The sequence below is a fragment of the Liolophura sinensis genome, chromosome 1 (assembly GCF_032854445.1).
Source record: "Liolophura sinensis isolate JHLJ2023 chromosome 1, CUHK_Ljap_v2, whole genome shotgun sequence".
NCBI classification, from domain to species: domain Eukaryota; kingdom Metazoa; phylum Mollusca; class Polyplacophora; order Chitonida; family Chitonidae; genus Liolophura; species Liolophura sinensis.
The window spans coordinates 39,718,095-39,735,422 of NC_088295.1; the positions used below are offsets into that span (position 1 = coordinate 39,718,095).

The 17,328-nt window shown below is 39.6% G+C and overlaps 1 protein-coding gene across 4 annotated transcripts in view; it reads left to right on the forward strand.

Moving 5' to 3' along the window:
- LOC135481957 (alpha-1,6-mannosyl-glycoprotein 4-beta-N-acetylglucosaminyltransferase-like) overlaps positions 1 to 17,328 on the forward strand; it is a 60,148-nt gene that overhangs the window by 32,150 nt on the left and 10,670 nt on the right. The window lies entirely within an intron of this gene.

Sequence of the window (17,328 nt, forward strand, 5' to 3'; positions counted from 1 at the left end):
CTTCCCCAGGAAGTCTTTACAGACAGATGTAAAATAAGTCACACAGACCAGGTCTCTGTAAAATAGTGTTATGTTGTGATTTGTTTATGCATTGTGTAACGTCTTCAGAAATGAAGACAAAATAGGTCAGTCTAGGTGTCAGAACAGACCATTCGAATACCAACCAACAAAAAGGATGTTCCGGCTCAGGCTAGTTTCTAAAACAACGCTCAACAAACCACACAAGAAATTAGGTTTCTAATAAAAGACACAGCAGGTCTCTGTTAAACACTGCTCAGCACCCTTTGCTAAGAATCTTGACAAAACTGACTGATGAAAATTCATCCTGCTTTGGATGTAATTTCCATATTTCGGCTAGCTTTGCCATTGTATAGGCTGATAATTAAATATTGATCACAGGTTTCTTAGTGATAAAAGATTTGAACGATTTTATCGGAAAGTATACCAATTAATTAATTGCCAAGTGAAGAATATTGAAAATGGATCACTGTCCTTCGATCCAAGCATCCGCATTACTAATTTCTGTTCTTACAGTGTGCTTGGTGTAAAACCAATACCATACACGGGAATACAAAATAACCGGTTTTAATGCCAAATGACATTACAGTACATGTTACGCTGAGCCTGCTGGTATGTAAGTAGTTAAGTGGTCTACAATGGCCATCCTATCTGTTATGTCGACTGATCTAGTGGCCAGGTTTGTCACCTACATTGACCAGGCCTTATGTGGCCAGTCTTGTGGCCAGTCTTGTGGCCTACAGTGGTAGGCAGGGTCCAAGGTGTAGTCTACCCTGACTAATGTCAGCATGTAATTCAGTATTAATATTTGACTCTGTTTATACAGTAGCCATAATATGACTTCACTGGGGTCTCTGTGGGCGAGGTGGTTAGCGCGCCAGCGTGCATGGCGCAATGCTGTGAGTTCAAGTCCAGGTCATGCTGGCTTCCTCTCCGGCCGTACGTGGGAAGGTCTTCCAGCAACCTGCGAATGGTCATGGGTTTCCTCTGGGCTCTGCCCCGTTTCCTCCTACCATAATGCTGGCGGCCGTCCTATAAGTGAAATATTCTTGAGTGCGGCGTAAAACACGTATCAAATAAATAAATGAAATGACTTCACCTATAGTCTTCAGACCATTTGTTGTATATTCTAAATATGTCCTATCATGAATTATATAAAGCTTAATAACTGAAAGTACGCACGTGGTTCATGAATGCCACTAAGTGTAGACCTCTACTTCAAACATGTCAGTCTCGTAATTAACTCGTACATATATATCCAGATACTGATCGATCAAAAATAGCAGAGTTTGTTTAACGTACAGTCAATTTCAACAAGGCTTTTTCTCATTTCTTTCTTTTATTTTCTTTCTATTTTCTTTCTTATTATATAATGGAAATATAGACCTTAGGCAAACTTACACGACAAAAGTTTTTTTGTTTGACACATACGTGTAGTTTCATATGTCGGCCAGCCTGAACAGGCATCGCAAACTTCCGCACAACATTTTGGTGCCTCAGTCACACACAGATCGGCCTATCCATCAGTCACATAGATTTTCAGAAACCAAGTAAAACATTGAATCCGTTAATTAACTCATTCATTGTTATTTCATGCAATCAGTAACAAGTAATCAGTAAACAAATCAAAAACAATCCCATCAATATACGCATTCAGTTCAGGAGATTGTAATTATAGGGAATTTTTTGCCGAATTTCTCGATGTAAATCTGGCAAGACTCCATATCTATCAATATGAATCAATAAGACAACCAATCAGAAACGATTAACTACTTTGTCAACCTGTTAAATCCATGTCGAGTCTGACAATTGCATACTACTCGTAAACCATGAATTAGCGGGCGTTCAAAGGCGCAAGATACATTTCTAAAACAACGTGTATAACCAGTTCATCATAAAATATTATCAAGAAATAGCATATACATAAATAGAATATGCATATATACATAAATAGTAAATACATATATACATAAATAGTAAATACAGCAGGAAGCTGGTAACATGTAAGAGAGAAACAGCCAACCGTTATCAAGGATGTAAGGAGGACAATCGAATTTCTAGGCATGGAATTTCAGTCAAAATTCAAAATCGTAGTCCGTTTCCAGACGAAAAACAAATACTGGTTCCTCAGTCGCACTTTGATTACGGTTCTTCAAAAAAGCGTTATGTTGATATAATGAACGCATTATATACAACTCCCAACACCAAGTTTTAGTTAAGCGGATTTAAACTCATTTGAGTAGTACTCCGTTAGCCAATTGTAACTCGTTGTGTATTATTATTTTTATTCAACTACATAAAGACATATAACTGTACTATGTCATACATTTTAAAATGAAAATAAAATCTGTTGTTGCACATTGTAGAACAGCTGCGTGTCAGTCATGATGGACGCATGCACCGCGTATGGGGCTAGTCTCCCGCCAGGTTTGGCGTAGCAGACCAAAATGAATATGTTTAAGTTATTGAACCGGATTTTTCTTAGGATGTAAGATTAATGGTCAAGAGTGTAGTTCTTCCTCTGTCTACATGTATGTGCGGAATTTAGAAAAGGTGGGGTTTGTAAGATATAACCAATCAAGTGCTCTTTTTGGCAGCTCTTATCAAGAGGTGCTTGATAAGAGGTGCCATGCTATTTTTGACTGCCTACAGATTAAGGTGTGAAATATGTCCCATTTGTGACCATAGCTTCCGCTACCTTACCAAGGCACTGATTTATAGGCTTGCGCTGTGTAAATTTCCATCTTGAGGATAATAAATGGTAAATGGAAGGAAGTTTTAAGGCCTTAATACATGGAGGTAGACCTCGAGACTACGTATTCATAAAGTTTGGCTTTACCATGCGTGCTGCAGAAAGTGATAAATCTTCTAAAATAGAATCGAAGAAACTATAGGATGCCTTTTTCTTTGAATATGCTGCGTGTGTTCAGATCAGAACCGGACTAAAACAAATTTGAAGTCACGAAGCAATTGACGAGAATCTTCGACGCGAATAAAGACGACCGTTTAAATGATTCCAGTGGCCCTGTGAAACAAGAAAGTAGGGTCAAGTCTGTTGTAGAACACGAATAGTGTGTGAGTTCTGCTGATACCTGCCAGGTCACACCCAGGATTGCTTGTCACAACTGACATGTTTAACTCTCAGGCCCTAAGATATGTGCTTTGTGTGGATCTTAGTCTAGGATGGGATGGAGCTGAATTTCTGTGTTTAAGCGAATTTCATGTGTATATCTGCTGTGTTCTGTTAAATTTACAAGTCTTATTGTTATCGTATACTATCATTGCAAAACCTGTCGAAATAGTCAATTTTCTTACAAAAATATTGATGTATTTCATGCAATTCAGCTACCGGTACTTCACTGTTTTCTGTATGGACTGTTATTTGATTTATCATTTATTTATACTTGATGATCTGACGTTATATACTCTTGGGTTTCTCTCCACATTGTGGAGGATATTGTTCGTCATTTGTTCTATATGCAACAAATATGTCTCAATGTCGCCTTCTCTGGGTCGCGTAACCGCCACGTTTCTTTTGAAGTGTCTTTTTATACAACAATTGATAGTTTAATTAACAGTTTAATAATGAGGAAGCACAAATCATGGCATTTGAAGGGAAACAGGGAACGCTTAAGATAATCAGATATAAATATTTGATAAACGCACCTTGCTATATGCCTTTTTGGGCCGCACAGTATAGGCGAATGTTTCTTTTAGCTCGCGTGAACTTCCGCGTGTGACGTCACCCTGAAAATAGCTTAGAGTTTGGATACACAAACAAATGAAGATCACACGTTGTTTACAGATTCTAATGTGAAACTTTTAAAAATCATAGCAGTTCGCCATTTGTGTGACTATAGGCCTATGTTCCCAAGTAGCACACCAATTGTAGAAACATCATACGTCTTTGAAAGTTTTATTGTACATTGTTGTTGTTAGAGTGTTGTATTTATAAACAACGTAGCTCCTGCCAGGGAGACTGGGGATTTCTGAGTAAAAGACAATCCCCTGGACAACCATGCTCATGAAATAGAAACGTATTTAATACGACTACAACTCCAGTGAATTACAAAAATATAAATAAATACTTTGAAAAAGAAAATAAAATGCATATGTGGATTACCAGTTATAGCACTGTTTGCCTTGGCCAGTGCCATAAAATCCTCTTTGAACTTAGACAAATCCACAACGAGAAAACTGACCCGCTTTGCTTGTAATATATTCAAGACTTGTTTGTGACTGATAACCCTGAAGATGTTAATCATGGCTTTGATAAATGGACTTTTGACTCGGTGAATACTGTAGTTTGTCTGTGGGCAGAGGGAAAGGGTTGGGCAGTTCGGTGGCCTGGTAGTACAGCACAAAAAAGGTAAATAGAGTGGAAGCCACTTAGCTGTTGATAGGGAAAATACGTAGCTTGAAATGACATGTCAAGCGATATCATAACATAAATTAAATGTCATGCCATTGTAAGAAATCTAGTAGGGCTAGTTATATTGTGTACTATCGCACAGTCCTATGTTTTGTGGAAATCCTTAAGTTTTAATATTACATTAAATTAAATTACACAAAGGTAAGAAGTAAGAGGCCGTATTTCACTGGTTACGTGTGGCAGTTTGACAACTATCACACTGTTGTCACTGTTTTGGTTTTTCTCTCTAGTGCTGTATGTCTTAACTATATTGCACTACTGTATAAACCTTGGTTCTGCTGGACTAAATATCCCCGAGGCCTGTCTCATAGCATTTTGAGTAATTCTAGACCACTGTTGTCTAATGAATTGCAGTTAACATCACTGCACTTTTTTTTTAACTGCTTAAAGCCATGGTGCTAGGGGGTGTCTAGCTGGCTACTATGTAATCATTTCCATAAACATTTAGAATAAAACCTTAGCTGACGTAATTGGACAAGAGACCGTATTTCACCGGTTACGCGCGACCATTTGCCAACTATCACACTGTTGTCGCCGCTCTGTTTTTTATCCCCTATGTATGCAGATTAAAGATATACAGGTTTACCTACCAGTGAATCCTACACCGTCTGTATGGACAGGGGTAATTTGATTAAAAGAAGTGGGACAAAAAACTTCGACAGTTTTTACCGGTGTAAAAATGTGAGCGTGTCTAACCTCATACGGTGACGGATTCATGCAAGATGCGGTTTTACCACAGCGGCATTTTTTACTGCGTCAAGTGTAAATTTAAAACTGTCATAAACATTTTATCGGCTTACATACTGTACTTGGCAAGGTCGGGTTTTGTCGTATGCCGCAGCCGGTCTATTATTATGTTGTTGTGGATTTTCTTCCTTGTTTTTGTGGTCGTCTTTCACGTGATTCCGGCTTCATAGTGTACACATTCGAAAAAATATTCACTCATGAACATGATGAATACCACATTCGTAAAGTTAGACCACTGCTATAATGACAAGGCGGACTAGAGTGCTTAGCCATATCTCCTCTCACCATTGAGGCTGCTGGTTCAAGTCCATCATGCGTTGAATCGGCCGCCGAAATACGCCACATTATTTGTTAAGTTTATACGGTGAGACTCGGTGCATAGCTTCTTTGTGAAATAATGTCCGGTTTGGCATTGCGATTGAGAGGCAAACAAACTACTCGGCCATGACCCGCTCCCTAACCTTTTGCTCTATACGTGTCCACATTTTTAGGCTTCCAAGCTTAAACCTTGGGAAGCCCATTGTTATCCAGTCTGGAAACCTATTGTTTTCGTTCGGATGTTTCCGCTCTAAAATTCTTTTCGGACAGTCCTGTTTCGGACAGTGTCGCTTTTCTCGAAAGTTCGAGCAGGATGTTATCTTTACGGTATTGAAGTTAATTCTTCTGGATCACTTAGTTTGGCAGATGGATTTTTCTAAAATTTGATAGGCATGTAGAGCGATGCTAGTTCCATAAAGTTTGATTTTTTGTAGCTTTCTGAGATATACATCAACAGATTTTAGTTACAGTATGTAACTTTAATGGTCGGTAAATCGAAAACTATGAGAGCTAGAAATTTGTAATGTTCACCGAATTGTAGCCAATGATATGCTCTTTTCGTGGGGTCAATTTAAACTACCATAAGAGTCCTCTTGGTAAAAGTGTTTAAACCTCTTGGTAAAAGTGTTTAAATCACCTTAATTGAGGAACAGAAAATAGGACACAACAACAGAATTATATGCTCTCTAAATGACCATTGTCTTAATATACAAGCATTGCTGTATTGCTGAACGACTGTTACAAACATCAAGTCGTAATCCTCTGTGTACTAAAGAAGAAGCTCAAAACAATTTGTTTGGACTGCTTGGCAGCCGTGAAACTGCAGGCAGTTAATCTTTGATATTGAATTGGTCCGCTGTAAATCTTGGTATCAAATATTGATTTTTTCTTGTTTGCCTGCCTACTCCCATGCCCCATTTTGTATGGCAAGAAATGTATGGTTCTTCATTTACATTATAAACATACTAATTTACAACCACTTAATGACACCAAACAGCTTTTATGTTATTCACTTTTATTTAGTGTTGCCATTATGCTGACAAACCTTTCTGCTTAATGAGTCTCATACTTGTGTTCCCTGACGTGAATTACTTTATACATGCCAAAACATGACAAATCGCCTATGTACGTACCCTTAGTATCGCTGTGTATATAGTACTATACATATGTAAGTAAATACATGTACACGACATGCCCCCTCCCCCACAATTCTCTCGCCTCCCCATTTTATCCATATCGAAGAGGCCGATCGTTTTGGGTTTATAGGTCTATTTAATTATCATAAACGTATAAAAGCCATGTACTCACCAACATATGATTTATCTTTATACTTTTTAGCCCATATTTCACAGGCTACCAAATATGTGGTGAATTTGAGACGGACAAATCTTGACGACAAGGATGACTTACTTCAGTTGCCCAACTGTTTGTCGCCAATATTCGTGATATTTTCCGCCAATATCTAATTTTGATTTATGTCTGATGAATGATGAAATCTCCTGTGCAGCGATTTAAAAGATTGAAAAATAACCAGACAAACATGAATGAAAAAAGAAAACAAACAAATATACACAAAGAGGTAAAACGTCAGGGGACTTGATGGGTTAGGTGCATTGGATTTGCTCTTTGCTTTTTGGGGAAATGATTGCGGTTTAAGATGATATTTGGGGTTGGAAGTAATCTTTATCCTGCTGAGGGAGGTGTAACCATAAACACGATCCAAACGAGCAGTTACCATTATAATACTCATTGTTTGTTTAGCCCTGCTGTGATTATCCATCCTGCTAGGGACCTTGCATGCTGGCTCATTCTTGTGAAATGTTGGTCTCATCCATTATCAGTCGCACACACTACATTGTACATCATTTTTCCGCCATTTGAGCCACAAACACCTTGACAGTTGCGTGTCACCCAGATTTACCGTGTATAGAGCAAAGAATACCCTGTATCCTGAGTCCTTATTGGCCTCGTGGAAAACTATTGTGGATGTTCCATGAATCACCAATTTCTACCGAAGCATGATTCTTCTTAACCTGTATTTTATTTGCTTGATCATTGTTTTACGTCGTATACTTAGGGACTTTCCATTTGAATGATGGAAATCAGTTTCAAGGGTTCGGCAAACCGAATTGCTCGGGGTAAACCCCCGATCTTTGGCAAGTTACTGACAGAATTTACCACGTATTCACATCGTGTTGGTGGAAGATAAGTGGTATTCAACAAACGTTTTGGACTACGCAAACGGCCACACGAGTGTCGTCGATCGCTTTTTGGCACCAAAACACTGGAAGCAGCAGGAAGAATGTGGAAATACAAGACCGGGATTGAACCCGTTTTACCTCTGAAACTTGTCAGTGTAGCCACATCCCGCTCCTGTATACCTTTTATATGACTATACATTCATGCATAAAAATAAAACTTTTCTTCTAACAAATAAGTAACTAAATACAGACCTGAACGTGAGTCACCATATGATCTTACTAATCAATGGTGAAGAACTATTCCCGAGGCATAAATATTTCAATAGTATAGCATAGTATACTGTGGAAGATAATTATATTATACAACGCGATGTCGTGTGTCTAGCTAATTGTTTAGATTCTGGAGTTCTTGTGCCTTTATACATGTAGATGCATTGGCTGTAGCCTATGTGATACTATGTATAACTACAGATTACACCCTGTTGTGTGAGATCTGTGGATGGGCTACGCGTGGATGCGTATGTGGAAATCATACATTTGCCTTCTAGCGGAGCTTAGTGTAGGAAACTATCACCCGCATGCGTTCCCATGGCAACAGCTGATCTGCAAACATATTAATGCAAAATAACATGCAGCAATGTGAGTGAATCCAAAATAGTTCGTCAGATATAACTGATGAGATAGGAGCTAGTGGCGGCTTTGCCTTTTTGTAGATATTTTCCTGGCTATGTGTTAAGCTGACAAGGTTGGACATGTAGCATCAGCATTCTGCATCATACGCCATGCATAATAAATGGGATTTTTTTTTTAATTTGGATTCCAGAGGTGAACTCTTTAGGCCACAAAGCTAGACAGGCTATCTTGTAGAATTATACTGTCTGTTTTGTAGCCGTTCAAATCACACGTAGGCATAGACTAGAACATACCTTTTTTATTGGCAAATTCATTAAGAACCTTTCAAGTCAAAAGATGTGGCATATGGCAACAAACTGAAAGAAATATGTCATCGGCAGTACGAAAGGGATATTCTTTTATTTAGTGTTGTTAATATATATTCAGCTGATTTTACTGTCCCTTGTGGTTTGGCATGGACACACGTTATGGGACTATCATCGTGTTTTTGTAGCGTCAACCGCGCATGTGCAGAATTCGAGTGGTGTCCAAGTATCTCGCATATTCCGACTCCTTCCAACATATTTACAGGCATATACGCCGGCCGTAGTTCATATATCCCAGATTATCACTGTTAAAGTGACAACTGATAGACTGAACTTCTTAGGGGTTATCAGATCTGGCCTGTATGCCAAAACGGTTTTGTGGATGAAAAAGCAGGACCCAATTCCGGAATAAGATCTTTGTCGTAATTCAGACCAACCTTGCTTGGAAGTCTTCCTTCAAATCAAAAATTATTGCTCATTGATAGACATTATGTTCTTAACGAAGCCTGGATTTTCACCCGCAATATTTATGTTGAAACATCTCGCTCAGGTAAGAAAATGTGTTATCGCTGTTCGTATATACACATTTAAACTTTGTCATCTGTTATCTCCAGTTTTAAATGCAAATAAAGTACTATCCCATCTAGAAGATAAAATTGTGTATGTTATCGGTATAGGTCCGACATCCATGTACTGTTCGCCATGAAAGGCCCTTTCATTTATTTTCTTTCGTTTTGCATCAATTGTGTTCTTCATTTTACAGGTTATCGTTGTAAACTTTGATCAGCAACTAACTTCGGTATTAAGTATATACCCTCGAAACGTTGTCGTACTTTGGCTGTAAATTATCATATGCAGTCGTTATTGTTCCAGTTTATTATCGTCTGGTCGCATGGTGTTATTTTCATGTTCAGTTTGAGCACGTCTAACTGTGACTTCAAGTAAGGGTCAGGTAAAACTTCATAACAATTTTGAATATATATGCCCTGGAGCAAGCATATATATTGTGCACAAAGTTATGATCAAATAAGACTTTTGTAAGTAAAGTCAAACATATACATGCATTCGCTTTGTCAATTAATCTATAAGATTCAAAATCAAGATTTCATTATAAAATGAAATAACATGGTCAATGAATAATTTTTGTTTTTGTGGATAGTTCCCTTGTCGTGTACCAGGCAATTGGGACCCCAGTCTGATTCACTCAGGTTTTCTGTGGTCCTTAAAAGCTGAATGATAGTTGTGATATACACTGTAGATACAAATATTCGTGAGGTAACTTTGATCAATTGTGCCTTGTCTTTTAAGGAAACTATTATCATACCATTGCTGTTGCCGGTCTCAACAACATAATATAATAAATAATACCTTGGCCACGGAGGCCCCGAACCAGGTTGAGCTCGTCGTACATACTCTATGTCCGGAATGTCTCAATATTATATTTTCCTGATGGATTTTGTGGCACTATTTTTGGACATTGCCTTATTTCGAAGCACTGACTTGATCAGCAATTCCCCTTACACGTTTTCAAATCCATAGCTGCATGACATTGTTCTGATGTGTGGGTCTATATCTAATTTCCAATGAGTGCAAATTGAGGTCATGTATACACTCTCACATTGAATGGAACGTTCAAAAAGGATCTAATACTGTTAGCAGGGTTTGCCATGGCGATATCGTGAGATTTGGTCATATACAGGTGTGCTGAGAATTGACCTCGTTTCTGATGAATGGTTAACGGCGGTACACTATGCAAGTGCAGCTTGCCAATTTTCTCTTCTATGACAGATAGTGGAATTCAACCCGAGGGAGATCATTTAAGGTCACTGCCACGGCTTCTATTCTTTGAGGTTTATGGTAAAAAAATTTTAACGGTGAAGGCTTTTGAATTTTAACTGGTCCGTCTGGCATCACTGTACATTTGTGTAGGTTAAGTGGATTTTGTTGTCTTCTGTGGTCACTCTTAAATATATTCCTATACTTCCATAACACATGATTGACTTCATGATTTAATATACATGAAAATGTTCTAGATTATCCCAAACAACTAACCTGTTAACTTTAACATAATATTATGCTTTCTGAGTGATGCCAGGATTGATTTTATTCCTAGCACAACATAACATTGTGGTATGGATTACACAGTAGCCAAGCACTCACACACTCACTCACATAGTATCCGTATGTATTCTGTTGGAATAAAAGAATTGTTCTGTCCTATACAACATACTAGTTTGTAGCAAGATCATAATCTGTTCTATCATCACTCAGAAAAAAAAACAGTAATCCGTCATTTTAAGAGATTCCTTTTTACAGTGTAGTTTTCTTTTCAAAATGATCTATTAAATTTGTGTTTCCGAAAGATTTGACGATTTCTTTTAGAGAGTTTATTGAGGTTGTCTTGCGATGCATTCAACGCCAGATCTTCCCTTGCGTTATGTGGACTCGCTTTGCGTTATGTGGACTTGCCTTGCGTTATGTAGACTTGGCTTGCGTTCCGTGGACACGCCTTGCATTCCGTGGACTCGCCTTGCGTTCCGTGGATTCGCCTTGCTAGTCGTGGATATCATCTTGTGTTGCATCAAAAAACACCTTCTGTTGTTATCGGTGTGGTCTATTCGTAACTCAATGGTCAAGCAACACAGGCATGTCCAGAAGAATTAAAGTTCTGGCCGACAAAGACATCTGTAGTTCATGGATCTGACCATATAGATATCCTTAGTCCTAAAGGGCTCCAATGTCAAACGTTGAACAAAGCAAATCAAATTACTTTGTTGACTTCAAAATGGAAATACATTGATGTTTCTTTATGGTTTAGAGGATAGTGTTTCAATCAGATGGTAAAGTAAAGTGACTGGTCATGTTGATCATTCTAGTGTAGCTCGCAATTAATGCAACGCGAAATGATAAGGTTAATGACACGTTAAAACCAGTTAAAACTCGTCGGTCTTGTAGCATTTGAATCTCGCTAGCTCTAAAGCTAGACATTTTTGTAACCCCTAATTAATGTGTGTGTTCGGTTGCATTTGTTGTGGTTTTGTTGTGTAAAAGGCCAGAGATACTGCGTTACATTTGTTTTTTTGCTCACCAACCTGTAAAATGGCTGGTCATACTATATTCTTCAACAGATATCATTCGGACAACTCTATCAAACAGTCGAGCTACCCCTCAGAAGTGAGACCTGGTTGATCTATCAGTGTAAGGAATTGCTGCGTTCAACAGAAACGCCATTAGTGAATATACATCTTAAACACTGAATGCCCCTGTCACGTTTCTTGGGTGATTTTAATATCGAATTTCTGTCATTTCATCTGTTCAGTCGGTTTGTCTTTGATCTTGTATCGCCATTTAGACCAAAGTTTCCGTCATATCCTAATTGAAAGCCCAATGAGTTACATTTGCATCATACAGCTTGTGTGCGTGCTAAAAACGTGACATTGATAGATTCGTTATACTGTACCGAGTACAGCCTTTATTTAGTATTTATGGGAAACCGTAGGTGCGTTTTTAATAAATTGATTACTTCCTAATAACCGGAGGGAATAATAAGTGTCCACGCATTGTGGTTTTTGAGAATGACAAGGGTTTCATACGTATAAAAGCACGTGAGCTGAGAGCTATTAGTGCGTAATACACCCCTGAGATTAATAGTTTATGGACCCGTCTATATTGGGAAATGGTCCTGTGTTCGATTTACAAGAGTTCGAATACCGGATTTTATTATGGAATAACGGGCCTCATTATAACAGGACTGTGTTCATTACAAAACAGCTTTGAACTATGAGAAAAAAGAGCTCGCGTACATGAGGCCGTGGCGTCGGGGTCATGATTTTTCTATTATGTATGTTGCTGAGATTCTTGTCCCGATGCTGCATGCCTTCAGTTGAATATGTGCATATAAATACAGTATGTGACTACGATACTGTTGCGTCAGTTGTATTGTATGTGAATTCAGTGGCCGAAGTCATGAACAAATAGGATATTGGACAGTTAGTCGGGCTATCATTGTAGCCTAAATATCAGAGCCCACACCCTGCTTTCTGAAAACATTGCCTTTTATAGCCTATCGCACACTGTCTTATACGTTGAATGTAGACGGTCGTGGCCTCTGATGTTTCACCAACCCAGACCCCCACGGGTTGTTTACGCTGGGGTCGGGACGAAGCCCACAGAAGTTAACATCGTGCAGTTATAACACTCATTACCCTCAAAGACGATTACCGGTGTACCCTGCTGGGCCTTTGCCCTCAAGCCGGAACTATCGATTTGTTTATTGATTTATTTTTCCTATCACAGACTTCACCTTTTGTAGGCTTCACATGGCTTCACTCCCGGGTTTTCATATCCGGCCAAACAGAAGGTGTGTTAATGGCCGGCTGACAGAGGCAGAGAACTATTGGTTGACAACATAAAAGCTTACAAATGAGGGATGAGTGGGACACATTGACGAGCAGATATCGGCATTCCAAAAGCTCCAAGCAGGAGTTCAATTTTGACCAAGCCCTGTTGTGAAAGGCTGGTCCGGCTCCAGTTAACGTTGCATGCATGCGTTCAAATCGCATCACGTACGAGATAGTAAACGTAAAAGAGATCAAGAATCCATAGATAACATTGTCGATACCAAAACTTCTAGAAAACAATCAAGTTAATAGTCACTCGATTTTATATATGACTTGGTCATGTAAACCATTCATTCGTTTACTCATATATCCGCCATCTTGTCGCATGCGACTATCAAATAAGTAACTAAATGACTGTATATAGTTAACTAAATAGATCTTACTAAACGCACATGCAATTTTCTGGACTATGAGACGTGGAAAACCTTATACCTGAATCATGGAAAACCTCATAGCATGGAAAACCTCACAGTATGGAAAAACTCATAGCATGGAAAACCTCCACATCCCAACATTCACTAATAGTAATAGCGACGTGTATACAATATTTACCTTCTTCATTCGACAAATTTAAAGCTAAAGCTTACTTGTTAACTAACATAGTCATATCCCTTCTTTAGGGATAAAACTGTCCACTAACCAAATTACTTTCTTTTTTCGTTACCGGTGGGAATAGTCGTTTTCAAATAATATCGGAGTTGTCCCCTCAAGCGACGTAGATATTTCCATGATACGTAAGAAGTGATAGGTTATGTTTTAAAATGTGTTCAGTTGATGAAATAAAAAAAACATAAACAGGCTGTCAGAGTGGGACCTGTCAGATAATTGCTCAGTATGCGGGACCGATCATTTATTTTTCTTTGACATGATGCTTTTGTCTATACATCAAACCTTAAAGGCTTACGACTTTATTCCTTGAAGCTGTCACAGCAAAGAAACGGTCTTGGAAACTACTAGACTAATTAGCATTTATATAATTGATATTTCTGGATGTTTCCTCTATACGTTGGGAAATGCATGGTTGTTTATCGAAGTTATCATGACATTTATAGAAGGCGGGAATGTTTACATGGTCCTATATACGGAGGACGTGCACCTTAGTCAGGTATTGTACTCTCGTATGTGTGTAGATTATAGATGCATGATTATAGCCTATAGCCAGTGAAACCGGTCGCCGCCTTGTAAGCTTGGTTATTGGCTAAATAATAGATCAACCAGGCTACCTTTCGGCTACCACTCCGTTGTTGCGTGTGAGGCTGCAATGTGCCCTGCGGTAACCTCATCTGATAGAATATACGTCAATGAACCGCAGATGTGCTATGTACGCAGCACATCGTTCTTGATGACGCAAGGTGTTACAACAAGTTTGCTTTTTCAAATTTTAAAAGAATTTTGCATAAGTTGTAAGAAAATATAGAACTACCACCTGTAAAGTGAACAGAGATTTCCCGCTTTTCTGACAGTAGTCAGTGGTATGTGTCCAAATCGTGGCACATAATACCTCATTCATGAAATGTTGATATTGTAACCTACACCCTACTTCTAGGCAGTCACTGTAACTATTCCAACGTTCTGCCTATAAGCGCGTTTGCGCGGTGTGGTTTCGACAAGGCGAATGACATATGGCAAATGACCTAAAAATGGAATTTTGCAGGCAAATAAATGTCATGAAATATTACATCTGGTACTGAAATTTATACATTTCCTGTGGGATATTCATCCTGCCTTCCAAACACCTTTTCAAAATTAATAGAACTGTGGTGAATTTATGTACTCACCAGGTTGCTCTCGGACCATTAGGTAGCCATGACACTAATCCAAAGGTAATGACTCACGTATGTAGACTCAGAAGGTAGATTTAAAGAGAGGTCAATCAAGGGGTACAACTCTGGGTGACATAGAGGTCGTCATCACATCTCTCTCCTTCCTGTAAAAGAGCTGCATGTGGTCTATAAGAAGAACTGTAAAAGAAAGAACAATTGCACAGAAATATTCGCCATTTACCGCTGTACAGCTGGTTTATCCCTTTCCTTTGGTCGTCTCATCGCACAGGGATTAGAAAAAACAAAGATCCCCAAGAATAAACAAAACAGAAGAACACTGATAATGGCTGATAATAATGGCTGATTGGGGATGCAGAATTTTATAAACACAAAATGAGCCCGAGGGGAAGCGAAGAACCTCCCTGAGAAGTATCTGGGATCTTATTGTTGCAGTTTATATAGTGGCATTGCATTGATGTTGGCTGCTTAGAACAGAACAGAGAACGGAATGTCTCTCATTGTTGCTAATTTGTGGGTACACATTCTATGGACCAAGGGGTGCTAATGGCACCGTGAGATGCAGGTGACAGATATAGGGAATCGGCTTCTAGAGGAAACAGGTTTAGATCTGTCTTTGCAGCTGCCTCCAAGGTGGTGGTGAACCCAAATCGAACTCGAGGAAGCGCGTCTGACCGTTCACGCATTATCCTGCAGAAAAGTAGTGTGGGTGGATTGGTATTTCTGTCATTTCCATTTCCTGCTGTAGGTGAAGGACGGCACTTGCAGCGTCTCCATTGCCATTATCCCTGCCATGCAGCACAATAACTTTATGGTGTTTGACAGCTAGCGGCAAAGCTTTTCGTGGAAAGAACAGCTGGTCATCTACTTTGTCTCACTTGAACTTGCCTGGATCTACACATCGCGGGGAGCATGTGCACGCTGTAGTAAAGTGTAGACCAATTTCGCTCATTCCCACACAACGAGGGTGTTGTCGCAAGGCACACAGTCGTCTGATGTTCTCAGCTATTAATTGAGGTTGGACCATGTGTGGGTGAACACCAAAGGTTGCATTAACTGTAGGACCTGAAAGCTGGTTATTAGACTTGTTACAAGACTTGTTACAAGGTGACAGGTAGACGTAGTTAGCAAAGGCATGATCAAGTAGCTAAGTAGGATCGCGAGAAAAGATGCTCTCGACGTTTCGCAGTGGAGCCCCGTGGGGGAATGGAGTCTGTTAACATGGAAATGTGTATCAGTAAATTGTAAGCTCTCGCGTAACGGTTCTGAGACATTAATGTGACTTTCCTCCGCGAAAAGTACGTTTTTGGAACGAATGTCTGGCTGGAGCACCAAAAAGCACCAACAGATTAGGCAGAATTCTCCAATGTATGAGCGAGATAATATGGTTTGGGGGGGGAGGGGCGGTGCTGATACTGAGTAGCTCTGGCTTGACGCTTTTCGCCGTCTGATGCTTACTGTAGACATTACAGAGCGATAGAAGGCTCCTTTTGCTACTGGTGTACTGGAAGTTAGAAGGGTCATTTTGAAGGAATAGATTTCTGTTGATGATTAAGGACACGAGTTCGTGGGTGATTCCAAATGGAATTGACGACACAGAAACTACAACATATTTGTGATCATGAGGCACCAGCGATGCAATTATGAATCTCTGAATCCTGTCCAAATGCATGCTCAGGTTTGTCCACATGTTTGGCCAAAATGTGAAACAGGGCGAGGCTCCTTGTTGTGTGCATACCCAGCATGCCGTGGAAGTAATGCAGGTGGGTGATCACTACATGCCTTTTTAAATTAGCTGTTTTGGATTCACATAACGGGCACGATTTTACTTTGCGCCCAGTTGCTGTGGTACTAACATAGATGCGGCCTTATCCCCCTCTGCATCACTCCAGATCTCATCCAGTACAAGCAATTCGTCTAGGTCCAAGTCTTCGATCTAAAAAATGAAAGACAAATGAAACAATAAAGGAAAAATACTATGTACAAGTGTAGTCAGAAAAGCGTTTGGATTGATTTTTCTGCCATGTCGTGTGATAGCCGACTGATGCTTTACATGATCGTTGTCTTGCCTATTCACATCAGAAGCCTTGGCGGGGTGTCTTTATCAGAATCAGTAACAGCTTCGGGTACCGTCCCTGAATGACCAGGTAAAGGAGTGGCGTCCACAAATGAGTCTGAACTAGAAGCAGTACTAGTATCGGCTTGATACGACGTATTTGAAGCAGTAATGAGCGGCAGCTAATCGCCCTCACTCTCAGCCGGAGATAGAAGATGCCTCTTCACGCTGAGATTCATCATAGCAAGATGTTTGAGATGTCTGAGATGTCTGTATGTGATGGCGCAGGTTCCTTAGCCACAATGGATACACGCGATCCCTGCAAGGTTTAAGCTTGGCATGGTGTATAACAAATCTTGCCTTCTCATTTTGCCTAATGTGTACAAAGGCGGCCTATATTCAGTAACCACACAGGCACCAATCCACATCGGACGGAG